Below are 14,339 nucleotides of genomic sequence, written 5' to 3'. Positions count from 1 at the left end.
ACTGACTGCTTTTCATCACTATCTCCATACTTCAGGTGTCTCACTACTCAAGACCACTGCCTGAATATTTCTTTTGAGGCTCAAAGTATTGAGCTCAGCCTTAACTCTTCCATTTTTTTATTTTCCTTTTTTTGTTTTCTGAGACAGGATTTTACTCCTGTCAACCAGGCTGGAGTACAATGGTGTGATCTCAGCTCACTGCAACCTCCACCTCCTAGGCTCAAGTGATTCTCCTGCATTAGCCTCCCAAGTAACTGGGACTACAGGCGCACACCACCACACCTGGCTAGTTTTTGTATTTTTTTTTTTTCTTTTGTAGAGCCTGGGCACCATGTTGCCCAGGCTGGTCTCAAACTCCTTGGCTTAAGAGATCCACCCGCCTCGGCCTCCCAAAGTGCTGGGATTAAAGGTGTGAGCCACTGTACCCAGCCCCAAAATGTTTCTACTATCTAGTAGAATGAAAATCATCCGAATATGGAACATTTCCAATAAATTTATTTAATTTCTACCTGTCACCTCCTTCAAAATCATGTCAGGCGCTGGCCTAGGAGCCGGACATACAAAAACATGGTCCTGGTCCTCAGAGCTTATAGTGTAGTGAATAAACAGAAAATAATTTTTAAATAATTTAAATTTTATAAAAAGTTATTCTTTTCCCAATGGTTCTTTTAGAGACAAAGAATTCCAAACTGTGATAAACATTATTAAAACTATAAATAAAAGTTTTATAAAAGAATGAGGCCAGGTGCAGTGGCTCATGCCTGTAATCCCAACACTTTGGGAGGCCAAGGTAAGAGGATTGCTTGAGGCCAAGAGTTTGAGACAGGCCTGGGCAATGTAGTGAGACCTTGTATGTATGTATAATTGGCTGGGCATGGTGGCTCATGCCTGTAATCCCACAGCCAAGGAGGGTAGATCACAAGGTCAAGTAATCTAAATGATCCTGGCCAACGTGGTGAAACCCCGTCTCTACTAAAAATACAAAAACTAGCTGGGCATAGTGGCATGCGCCTGTAGTACCAGCTACTCGGGAGGCTGAGGCAGGAGAATCAATTGAGGTGGAGGTTGCAGTGAGCCGAGACTGCGCCACTGCACTCCAGCCTGGCAACAGAGCGAGACTCCATCTCAAAAAAAACAATAATTTAATCTTAGGCATGATTTCGTGGGAGAAAAAATGTAAAAATTAGCTCATAGTCCCAGCTATGGGAGGCTGAGGCATGAGAATTGAGCCCAGAAGGACAGATCTGCAGTGAGCCGTGACTGTGCCACAGAACTGCAGCCTAGGTGACAAAATGAGACCTTGTCTCAAAAACAAAACAAAACAAACAAACAAACAAAAAAAACAAGCAGCAGCTAGGCACAGTGGCTCACACCTGTACTCCCAGCACTTTGGGAGGCCGAGGCAGGCAGATCACTTGAGGTCAGGAGTTTGAGAGCAGCCTGGTCAACATGGTGAAACCCCATCTCTACTAAAATTACAAAAATCAGCTGGGCATGGTAGCACGCACCCATAATCCCAGCTCCTCGGGCGGCTGAGGCAGGAGAATCACTTGAACCGGTGAGGTGGAGGTTGCAGTGAGCCAAGATTGCGCCACTGCACTCCAGCCTGGGTGACAGAGTGAGACTCCATCTCAAAAGGCAAGTAAATAAATGAAAATAACAAATGAAAAGAACTAATACAGAAAGACATTAATTTACATATGCATACACGGACGCCATTTACCTGCTGGCAGTATCATCTCCCCAAAGGCACAAAATTCTTCTATTCCCTTTCATACCTATAGTTTGCACTACTATCTTTCTCCCCACTTATTTGCGTTTTAGCTTTGTATCAGTTCACACGTGTAACCATGCTGAAGAGACTTCAGACTCATTTCCTGTTCAGATTTTTGGCACAACATGTAGCAGCACTGTATCATTAACAATTATGATAAATCAGACAATCTACATTAAAGTGTTTTTATAACAAAAAAAAGTGTCAAACAAATATTAGCTATCATTCTGTTTTTTTAAGGCTGCTGTTAAAGCTAATATGGAGAATTTCGACTTCTCTAGTACTAGCTGAGCAGTTCTATCAGACCAACTTTTGCCACTGATAAAAATAACAAACTGTGGTGCAAAATATTACAAAACAACTGCCTGTAGGCACTACAGAGTGACCAAAACAGCTATAAAATGGAAGGGACATCAACAATACCTTGGAAGCAGGGAGGGCTCTAGGTGGTTTTTTTTGTTTGTTTGTTGTTTGTTTTTTTGAGATGGAATCTTGCTCTGTCACCCAGGCTGCAGTGCAGTGGCGTGATCTCGGCTCACTGCAAGCTCCGCCTCCCAGGTTCACGCCATTCTCCTGCCTCAGCCTCCCAAGTAGCTGGGACTACAGGCGCCTGCCACCATGCCCGGCTAATTTTTTGTATTTTTAGTAGAGACGGGGTTTCACCGTGTTAGCCAGGATGGTCTCGATCTCCTGACCTCGTGATCTGCCCGCCTCGGCCTCCCAAAGTGCTGGGATTACAGGCGTGAGCCACCGTGCCTGGCTTAGGTGGTGTTTTCATTCATGCCTTTCAGCCTGAGGGTGTGCCCCAGTAGATGCCAAAAGAAGGGGAAAGGTACAGCTAAAAACTCAGAAACCCACAATCTTGCTGGCTTGAAGAATCTGAGGACAGAGCTCAGGACAACCACAGCAGCTAGAAAGCCAGAGGACAATGCTGAAAGGGACACAGCCTAAGAAGAAGGAACTCCAAATTCATATATAAACTCTACTCAAATTTCTGGCTGATCACTGGAACTATAAAAGCACAGGACAGGTACTAAGCAATCCAGATAAAACAATAAATATTTCATCTGCTGCCTTCTGTAAAGGAGGTAGAGTTTGACTTCTGAATCCAATCAACTTGACTGCTGAAAACAAGACTAAAAATCAACACTCTGAGGGAACATAACAGAATCCAGAGGCTCTACAATGTATCATTCACAATATCTATTATATAATCCAAGATTAACAGACCTACAAAGAAATAGGAAAACAAAACTCAGTCATCAAAAAGCAATCAATGGGGCAGGTGCGGTGGATCAAGCCTATAATCCCAGCACTTTGGGAGGCGAAGGAGGCAGATCACTTGAGGTCAGGAGTTCGAGACCAGCCTTGGCAACATGGTGAAACACCGTTTCTACTAAAAATACAAAAATTAGCCAGGTATGGCAGAGCATGCCTGTAGTCCCAGCTATTTGGGAGGCCGAGGCAGGAGGCAGAGGTTGCAATGAGCTGAGATTCAGATTGTGCACTACAGCCTGGGGTGATAGAGGAACTCTGTCTCAAAAAAAAAAAAAAAAAAAAAATTAAAAAACTTTTTTTAAAAAAAGCAATCAATGAAGACCAATCACAAGATGAAACAGATATGGATTTAACAGACAAATATTTCAAAGAAGATATTATAATGCTAACTGGACATAAAAGAAATACACTCATCAAGAATAAACAGGAAATCTCAAAAAACAGAAACTAATTCTAGAACAGAAAATTCGCTATATGGGTAGAGAGTATGGTTGTAATTACAGTCAATGAACTTGAAGATAAATAAAGATAAATTATCTAATCTTATAGGAAAAAAAAGAAAGCCTCAGGGACTCATGAGGCAATATTAAAAGGTCTTCTCCCACAACCTGAGATGAGGTCTCATTATATTGCCCAGGCTGGTCTCAAACTCTTGGATTCAAGCAATCCTAGTGCCTCAGCCTCCCCAAGTGTTAGGATTACAGGCGTAAGCCATTGTACCTGGCCAAAAGGTCTTAACATACATTGAATTGAAGTTCCAGAGAAGAGAAAATGACTCAGAACAAAATATTACAAGAAAAATCCCAAATTTGGTTAAAGAAGAATCTACATATGTATGAAGCTCTAATAGCCTCAAGGGGATAAATGCAGTTACCCACAAGTAGGTTTACCATATTATAGTCAAACTACTAAAAATCAAAAATAAAAGAGAAATTCCTGAAAACAGCCAGAGAAAAATAACACAGGAGGAACAAGTACACCTGTGAATGCTGACTTCAAACTAGAAACAACAGAGAACAGAAGAGGAAAAAAACAAAACACGACAAAACATCTGTCAACTCAGGATTCCATTTCCAAGAAAATATCCTTCCTGAACAAAGAAAAAATAAACAGTTAAATTAAAAGAACTCATTACTAGCAGATGGACACCATAAGAAATGTTCTTTAAAATGTGTTCAGATTGAAGGAAAATGATACAGATTTTCATAAAGGTATAAAGATTACTGGAAAGATTACAGGTGTATCTGACTATAATAAGTATGAAACCTACAGCATAAAGAACAGGGATAGAGATGAATCTATACAGACACATATAAGTTCTTAAGTATAAGATGGGCTGGGCGCAGTGGCTTGTGCCTGTAATCCCAGCACTTTGGTAAGCCAAGGCAGGTGGAGGTGGATCACTTGAGGTTGGGAGTTTGAGACCAGCCTGGCCAACATGGCAAAACCCTGTCTCTACTAGAAATACAAAAATTAGCCAAGTGTGGCGGCACGTGCCTGCAATCCCAGCTACTCGGGAAGCTGAGGCACAAGAATCACTTGAACTCAGGGAGTTTGAGGCTGTAGTGAGCTATGACTGAGTCACTGCACTCTAACCTGGGAGAAAGAACAAAGCCCTGTCTCTTAAAAAGAGATGGAGTGGTATAATATTAACTTCAAGTATGGTTTAATCTCTATGGCAACCACTAAAAGAATAATAATTTAAGAAGGTATGCTATAAGCCCCAATATGTTCAAGTTATTAAATTAACCCAAAGGAAATCAGGAAAGGAAGAGGAGAAAAAAGAAGTAAAAACCACAGTCTATTTTCATATACATACTTCTATGTCAAAAAAAAGGAAAGAAAAAAAATAAATAAATAAAAGGAAACCAAAACACAAGATATAAACAGAAAACAAATAGACCTAAATCCAACCTTGTCAAGAATTATATGAAATATAAATGGACTAAACTCTTTAATTTAAAGGTAGAGTTGTTGGAATGGATAAAAAAGGAAGCCACAATTATATGTTGCCTAGAAGAGATGAATATTGAAAACAAAGACACAAATAAGTTGAAAGCAAACAGTAAAGCATAAGAAGGGTAGAGGGACTATATTAATATCAAAGAGTAGACCGTAAGATATAGAGTATTACTGGAAATAATGCAGAACTTTTTTTTTTTCTTTTTTTAAGACAGAGTCTCACTCTATGACTCAGGCTGGAGTGCAGTGGTGTGATCTCAGCTCACTGTAACCTCCACCCCCCGGGTTCAAGCAATTCTCCTGCCTTAGCCTCCCAAGTAGCAGCGATTACAGGTGTAATCTCACCGAGTCTCACTAATTTTTTTGTATTTTAGTAGAGACAGGGTTTCACCATGTTGCCCCCAGGGTGGTCTTGGACTCCTGAGCTCAGACAATCCACCTGCCTCGGCCTCCCAAAGCACTTAGGATTACAGGCGTGAGCCACTGCGCCCAGCCCAGAACATTTTATAAAGACGAAAGAGTCAACTCATTAGGAAGACACAACAATATGTGTACAACATACCTAACAGAACTTCAAAGTACATTAAGTTATAATGGAAAGAATTTTTTAAAAGAAGGAAGCAAGTTCACAGAGTTGGTGATTTTAACACTCCTCAGTCACAACATCCTCATTAGTATAATGGTGAGTAAAAGAAAATGAAACACAAATGTACAAAAAAATTCAGTAGAAACAACAGGTAATCTAAACTGACCTATATCCATGCAAGCGATTGAATCAATAATTAATACCCTTCCAAAACAGAACGCATCAGGCTTAGATAGGTTCATAGGTAAATTCTACCAGATATTTAAGGAAGAAATTATGCCAGTTCTCTCAAATCTCTTCCAGAAAACAGAAGTAGACGGAATACTTCCTAAATCATTTTATGAGGCCAACTTTAGCCTAATAGCAAAAACAGACAAACATTACAAGAAAGAAAAAACTACAGGCTGAGCACGGTGGCTCGCACCTATAACCCCAGCACTTTGGAAAGCCTAGGTGGGAGAATCACTTGAACTCAGGAATTCAAGGCCAGCCTGAGCAACATAGCGAGACTCTCTTAAATAGCCAGGTGTGGTGGGAGACTTGCTTGACCCTCTGAAGTCAAGGCTGTAGTGAGTCCTGATCGTGCCACTGTCCGCCAGCCTAGGCAACAGAGCGAGGCCTTGTCTTAAAAAAACTACAGACTGACATCTCCCATTAGCACCGACACAAAAATCCTCCACAAAATATTTAGCAAGTCCAACAATATGTAAAAAGAATTATATACCACAACTGAATGTGATTTATTCCAAGTATACAAAAGGCTAGTTCAACATTCAATAATCAATTAATGTCATCTATTACAAAAACAGGCTAAACAAGAAAAATCACATGATCATATCAACAGATGCCCAAAATGCATTTCACAAAATCCAACAATTCATAAAACTCTCAGCAAACTAGGAATGGAAAACCTCCTTTACGTTGATTAAAAAACCTTGAGCTAACATGATACCTAATGGTAAGAAAGTATTTATATATATGTATAAAATACATATGATATATATATTATATATAAATATATATAAAATATGATATATATTATATATAAATATATAAAAAATACATATGATATATAATATAAATATATATAAAATACATATTTTTATATCTAAATAGAAATATTTTTATAAATGTATTTATATAAATATATATAAATTTATATATATTTAATGGTGTTCTCACTATGATGAGGCAAAAGGCAAGGATGTCCCCTTTACTACTCCTATTTAACATAGTACTGAAAGTCCTACCTAATACAATAACAAAAGAAAAGGAAATTCAAAATGTGTAGACTGGGAAGAAGGAAGTAAAACTGTCAGTGCTTGCAAATGACATATTTGTCCATGTAGAAAATGAACTTGCATACACACACCCACTCACCCCTCCAGGCCAGGTGCAGTGGCTCATGTCCGGCAATCTCAGCACTCTGGGAGGCAGAGGCAGGAGAATCACTTCAGCCCAGTAGTTCAAGACCAACCTGGGCAACACAGTAGGACATCATGTGTACAAAAAAATTTTTTTTAATTAGCTGGACATGGTAGCATGTGCCTGCAGTCCTCATGGGAGCACATGCCTGCAGTCCTATCTACGGCAGAGGCTGAGGCAGGAATACTCGAACCTAGGAGTTCAAGGTTGCAGTGAGCTATGATTGGGCCACTGCACTCCAGCCTGGGTGACAGGGCAATACTCTGTCTCTTGAAAAATAAATAAATAAATAAATAAAAAATAAAACACATTAATTTCAAAAAAAATTCCAAATGTTATTTCTATTAGCACACCAAAAATTAGGTATAAATCTAACAATATATGTACAAGATCTATACCAAGAAAGTTATAAAACTCTGATGAAGTTAATCAATACACATACAAATATTCCATGTGTATGCATAGGAAGACTCGATACTGACAAGGTATTAGTTTTTCCTAACTTGATCTATAAATTCAATGCAATCCTAATCAAAATCTCTGCAAGTTATTTTGTGGGTATCAAAAAATAAATTCTAAAGTTTATACAGAGGTGAAAAGACTCAGAATAGCTAACACAATATTGAAGAATGTTGAAGGTCTGACACTACTCAACCTCTTTTAGATACTATAAAGCTACAGTAGTCAAGACAGTAGGATATCTATGAAAGAACAGACAAGTAGACCAATGGAACAGAGTCCAAAAATAAATCCGCACAAATACAGTTAACTGATCTTTTGACAGAGAGCAATGACAATTCAATAGAAGAGTCTTAAAAAAGAATCTAGACACAGACCTTGCACTCTTCACAAAAATTAACTCAAAATTGATCATGGAATTAAATGTGAAACTCAAAACTATAAAACCTCTAGAAGATAACATGGAAGAAGTTCCAGCGGTCTTGACCTTGCCTTTGGCACTGACTTTAGATATGACACCAAAAACACAATCCATTAAAAAATTGGTAAGTGGGACTTCATTAAACTTCTGCTCTGCAAAAGACACTATTAAGAATGAAAAGACAGGCTAAAGGTGGAGAGAAAACATTTGCAAAAGACATATCTGATAAAAGACTGTTACCAAAAATATACAAAGAGCTCCTGAAGCTCAACAGTAAAAAAAAAAAGACCCAGTTTACAAATGGGAAAATATCTCATTGAAAATATACAGATGACAAATAAGCATATGAAAAGATGCTCAACATCATATAGCATTAGGTAATTATAAATTAAAATGAGATACCAATACATACCTATTAAAATAGTGAAAATCCAAAACCCCGACATCAGAAAATGCTAGAGAGGATGTGGAACAACCAGAACTCATTCACTGTTGATGGAAATGAAAAATTGTACAGCTACATTGGGAGACACTATAACAGTCTTATTTTTTATTTACTTTGATAAATGACTGAGAGATAGACAGTCAGGATCTCACTCTGTTGCCCAGGCTGGAGTGCAGTGGCACATTCATAACTCCCTGCAGCCTGGAACTTCTGGCTCTAGTGATTTTCCCGCCATAGCCTCCTGAGGAGCTGAAACTACAGGTGTGCACCACCACACCCATTAATTTTTTAAAGTTTTTGTAGCGATGGGGTCTCACTACATGCCTCAGGCTCATCTTGAACTCCTGGCTTCAATCAATCTTCCCACCTCAGTATCTCCCAAAGTGTTTGTATTACAGGCATGAGCCACTATGTACAGTCCACTCTGACAGTTTCTTAGAAAACTACACATACCTTACCACCTAATCCAGCAATCACAGATCATTAATATTTATCCAAATGAGTTGGAAACTGTTTTTTTTTTTTTTTTTTTTTTTTGAGACAAAGTCTAAATCTGTCACCCAGGCTGGAGTGCAGTGGCCAGATCTCACCTCACTGCAAGCTCCGCCTCCCGGGTTCCCGCCATTCTCCTGCCTCAGCCTCCCGAGTAGCTGGGACTACAGGCGCCCGCCACCTCGCCCGGCTAGTTTTCTTTTTTGTATTTTTTAGTAGAGACAGTGTTTCACCATGTTAGGCAGGATGGTCTCGATCTCCTGATCTCGTGATCTGCCTGTCTCGGCCTCCCAAAGTGCTGGGATGACAGGCTTGAGCCACCGCGCCCAGCCAGAAATCTTTATCCATACAAAAACCTGCACACTAAAGTTTATAGCAGCTTAAACTGCCAAAACATGAATGCAACCAAGATGTCTTTCAACAGGTAAACGGATAAGCAAATTGTAGTACATCCATACAATGATATGTTCAGCAAGAAAAAGAAATGAGCCAGGTGGGCACTGTGGCCCAGGCCTGTAATTCCAGCACTTTGCGAGGGCAAGGCATGAGGATTGCTTGACCCTGGGAGTTTGAGACCAGCCTAGGCAACACAAGGAGAGCCCATCTCTATAAATATTATTTTTAAAAGGGAAAAGAAATGAACTATCAAGTCATAAAAAGATATGGAACACCTTATATGTATATTGCTAACTGAAGCAACTAATCTGAAAAGGCTATATATTATATGATTCCAACTACATAACATCCTGGAAATGCCAAACTACACAGAGTAAAAAAATCACTGGTTGCCAGAGGCTGAGGAGAGATGGAGCACTCCAATGAACAGATGGAGCACGCCAATGAACAGATGGGGATTTTCAGAGCAGTTAAACTATTTTGTATGATATTATAATGGTGCATACAGGACAGCAGGACATTATGCATTTGTCCAAACGCAGAAACTCTAGGGTTCTACATTTTATAAAAAAGGAAAACAAACCCAGAACTGTACAAAAAATTAATTTTAATATAAACTATGGATTATTCAATAATGTATTGATACTGGTTCATAAATTATAATAAATATACCACACCAATGCAAAATGTTAATAATAGGGAAGACTGAGGGCAGGAGAGAGGGATTAAGTATGGAATCTCTGTACTATCTGCTCAATTTTTCTGTAAACGTAAAACTGATGTAAAAACTCAAGTCTATTAATTTTTAAAAACAGATAACACAAGCCTAAAGACATAATGTTATATTTCATAATATGTGTTAAACTATTATAAAAGTAAAACAAAGAAATCATTCAAAATAAAGCCGTAATAACCAATGAACACTGATTTTCATACCTGCTGACACCTATTTTTTATAACCTGATCAAAGCTATGTCTGTCTTTCCACTTTGTTAGCAAGTGGTTTTTTGGTTGGTTCTATTATTTGTTTTTAATAGAGTCACCTAGAGCAAAAAGAAGCAATTCAAACATCAGTCTGGAGTTTGGTGAAAAGAAGTTGATTAATGGATACAAAAATACAGTTAGAAGGAATATATTCTGGTATTCAACAGTATAGTAGGAAAAATTATAGTTAACAGTAATTTATTGTTTATTTCAAAACAGTTGGAAGCACTGTAACGTACCCAACACAGATGATAAATGGTTGAGGTGATGGATATCGCAATTACCCTGACTTGATCATTACACATTGTGTATGAATATCAAAATATCACATTACCACCTAAATATGTACAACTACATCAATTAAGAATACAAAACGCCCCTGAACATTGGTCATTTAACAAGTATTAATACATGATTTACATACTTAGCTAGTCAAGAAAGAACTATATTTGTGGACTGCCCACTCTACACCCAGCATTGATTTATCTGACAAAAACTTCTGTGATTCTACTACTAGGTAGACATTCTACCAGACACTAGGGACACAATGCAGCACATTCTAATAAGCAGTGAGCCCATCTACAGAGTGTGAAAATAAAATATTGCATGTGGTCAATCTGTCCTGTTTAGTCTACAGAGTTCAATTCATCTAACTAAATGACCATATCAAAGCAATGGTACCTTGCTACTCAAAGTATGGTCTGGGACCAGCAACACTGGTATCACCTAGGAACTTGTTACAAATGAAACCAGAACCTCACTTTTAGATCTACAGAATGGGAATCTGAATTGTAGTAAGACTGCCAAGTGGTAAGTGTACATATTAAACTTTGAGAAGCACTGCTATCATAAATATCTTAATATCCCCATATTAACCATCAGTTAGTGAGGCAAGTATCTCTGTGAACTTACATAAATTATGTAGTCAATTTACTTATCTATAAAATTAAAACAGGTAACATTTTTCTTGAATCGAAAACAGCTTTTTGGCCAAGCACAGTGGCTCACGCCTGTAATCCCAGCACTTTCAGAGGCCAAGGCAGGAGGATCACAAGGTTAGGAGATCGAGACCATACTGGTTAACACGGTGAAACAAGTCTCTACTAAAAATACAAAAAATTAGCCAAGCATGGTGGCAGGTGCCTGTAGTCCCAGCTGCTCAGGAGGCTGAGGCAGGAGAATGGTGTGAATCCGGGAGGTGGAGCTTGCAGTGAGCCGAGATTGCGCCACTCACTCCAGCCTGGGTGACAGTGACAGTGCAAGGCTGTCTCAAAAAAATAAATAAATAAAATAAAACAATTTTTCCACTCTTTCTCTCACTGCATTTACTGTCATTCTGTGTTAGATCAATGACTACTATTTAAACTAAAATTGAGCCAAAACTCATTTCTTATGGTTCAGTTCCTCTACTGAAGCATTTTTAGTTATTCTAAGAAAAAACACTGTTATTACTGAATCACAGAACGATCTTCAGCATTAGAAGGCAGGCACAGAGTGACAAAATCAGCCTAGTCTTTCCTCCAGCACTGGCCAGGGTCTTATCTCCAGTGAATTGGTCATTCAACAAAGTTGGCCTTAATGCAATGGCCATTAAAATTATATTAACTCTTTTCATTCTGAAGAGATACTATTTGCTTTTAAAAATCATGATTTATGCCAGGTGCAGTGGCTCACACCTGTAATTCTAGCACTTTGGCAGGCTGAGGTGGGAGGATCACTTGAGCTCAGGAGTTCAAGACCAGCGTAGGCAATATAGTGAGACCTCATCTCTACAAAAAAAAAAAAATTAAAAATTATGGCCAGGTGAAGTGGCTCACACCTGTAATCCCAGCACTCTGGGAGGCTGAGGCCAGTGGATTGGTTAAGCCCAGGAGTTCAAAACCAGCCTGGGTAACACAGCAAAACCCCGTCTCTACTAAAAATACAAAAAATTAGCCAGGCATGGTGGCACACGGCTGTAGTCCCAGCTACTCAGGAGGCTGAGGTGAAAGAACGATCTGAGCCCGGGAGGGCCAGGCTGCAGTGAGCCAAGATCATGCCACTGGACTCCACCCTGGGCAACCAGAGTGAGACGCTGTCTTTAAAAAAAACCAAAGAGGCCAGGCATGGTGGCTCACGCCTGTAATCCCAGCACTTCGGGAGGCTGAGGCAGGCAGATTACCTGAGGTCGGCAGATTACCTGAGGTCAGGAGTTTGAGACCAGCCTGGCCAACATGGTGAAACCCCGTCTCTACTAATTAGCCGGGTGTAGTGGCAGGCACCTGTAATCCCAACTACTCAGGAGGCTGAGGAAGAAGAACTGCTTGAACCCAGGAGGTGGAGGTTGCAGTGAGCTGAGATCGTACCACTGCACTCCAGCCTGGGCGACGAGAGTGAAACTGTTTAAAAAAAAAAAGAAAAGACGCCCATGGTGGCACACACTGGGACGCCAAAGTAGGAGATTGAGGCTGCAGTAAGCCATGATTACACCGGTGTGATCCAGTCTAGGCAAAAAGACCTCATCTCTATAAAAAAAAATTTAGTGGTCACAGGCGGTGGTTCACACCTGTAATCTCAGCACTTTGGATCACCTTGGGGTCAGGAGTTCAAGACCAGCCTGGGAAACATGGTGAAACCCCGTCTCCACAAAAAAACTGAAAAATCAGCCAGGCATAGTGGCGCACACCTGTTGACCCAGCTACTCAGGAAGTTGAGGCTGGAGGATCACTTGAGCCCAGGAGATGGAGGCTGCAGTGAGCTGAGATCACGCTACTGCATTCTAGTCTGGGTGACAGAGCACATCCTGCCTGAAAAGGAAAAAAAAAAAAAAAATCAAAAAACCTGTTTGTAACAAAGACCGTGCATATTCAAGGATACTTGGGTCTGAGTCTTCTCGACAGCTGTCCTTACTTTGGCCCAAGTAAACGCTTCAAATTATATTTTGTGCCTCAGCCTCTTCCTTTTAGGTCAACAAAGGCAATAATTCCCTCCTTCCAAGAATATGTACATACAAAGAAGCCCTTTATCTTATACTTCACTTGAAAACGAACACTTTCTTCGAGATAATGGTTTTCTACCAGGTTTCAGGAATAGCAAAATTGTTAAAAGAATGAGGTGGAAAAATGGTGCCAACATCTTTCAATAGTAAAATCCCCCTGAGTCATTTACAAGTGATCAAATGCCACAATTCAACAGTAAGAGAACCCTCAAACACTAGGCTTCTTTGGGCTCTTCTTACAGGGTCAATAAAGTAAATGTAATACAAAGTTTAGATACTATTTTCTGCCAACACAAAAATCATTGTATGATTATTAATTAGTCACAATACCACTCTACACAAATATGTGCAATAACTGAGGACAGAAAATCAGTTATTCTATCCAAACATTAACATTTTTATCAATTATTTCCAACATGCTTTTTGTCCTCAGACAGAATAATACTTTACAAAGCTATTATGCCACAACTAAACTTAATACTCTTGCAGAGAGGCCCAGGGCATCTCACCTAACACTGCTAATTTATTAATCTGCCTTCTTTCCTATAAAGTTTCATGTCTTTCCAATACTAGATTACCTTAAAAACAATTATAATTTCAATTGGTCAATCTACTTTAATCTAAGTATTGGCAAATAATCTTAAAATACAGGGAATGCACTTTATAAGTTCATTTCAAAAGATGCAATTTACTAAGCATTAGACTTTAGTGTAAACCATTTTCTATAATTCATGATAAAAGAATTCAACAGGTGAAAAAATAATCACTAACCTGATATAATTATAAAACTTCATTTTTGATTTTGCTAACTAAAAACTGACAAAGTCCAGGGAATAAATAAACTGAGCTATGGGCATTTGCAGGTTATAAACTGCAAAATGTGCAAGGTGCTATAAATAATGCATATAAAAGACTAAAAGGATTGTAAAGAAACTCGAATTATTTAGGATTAAGGATATTTGGGATGAAGGGGGAAGACCTTAATTTAAAATGCAGAAGATGCACCTAAAATGTGAAAGATGCAGGTTTGCTAAATTTGAGAAGATTCACTGAGAGCCACACTGAATAAGAATGCAGATGGAGAATACAACTGCAAAGGGTTTCCAAAGGGCTGAAGCTCAACCAACACAACATAAAAAC

The 14,339-nt window shown here is 39.1% G+C and overlaps 1 protein-coding gene across 2 annotated transcripts in view; it reads right to left on the bottom strand.

Annotated features, from left to right (window-relative positions):
- The window catches only part of JMY (junction mediating and regulatory protein, p53 cofactor), an 88,402-nt gene that overhangs the window by 48,034 nt on the left and 26,029 nt on the right, over window positions 1-14,339 (bottom strand). The gene's annotated exons all lie outside the window — the stretch shown is intronic.

Source organism: Macaca mulatta, chromosome 6 (assembly GCF_049350105.2).
Source record: "Macaca mulatta isolate MMU2019108-1 chromosome 6, T2T-MMU8v2.0, whole genome shotgun sequence".
Classification (NCBI taxonomy): Eukaryota; Metazoa; Chordata; class Mammalia; order Primates; family Cercopithecidae; genus Macaca; species Macaca mulatta.
The sequence above is the reverse complement of the archived record's forward strand: the minus strand, read 5'-3'. Positions and strand labels throughout refer to the sequence as shown.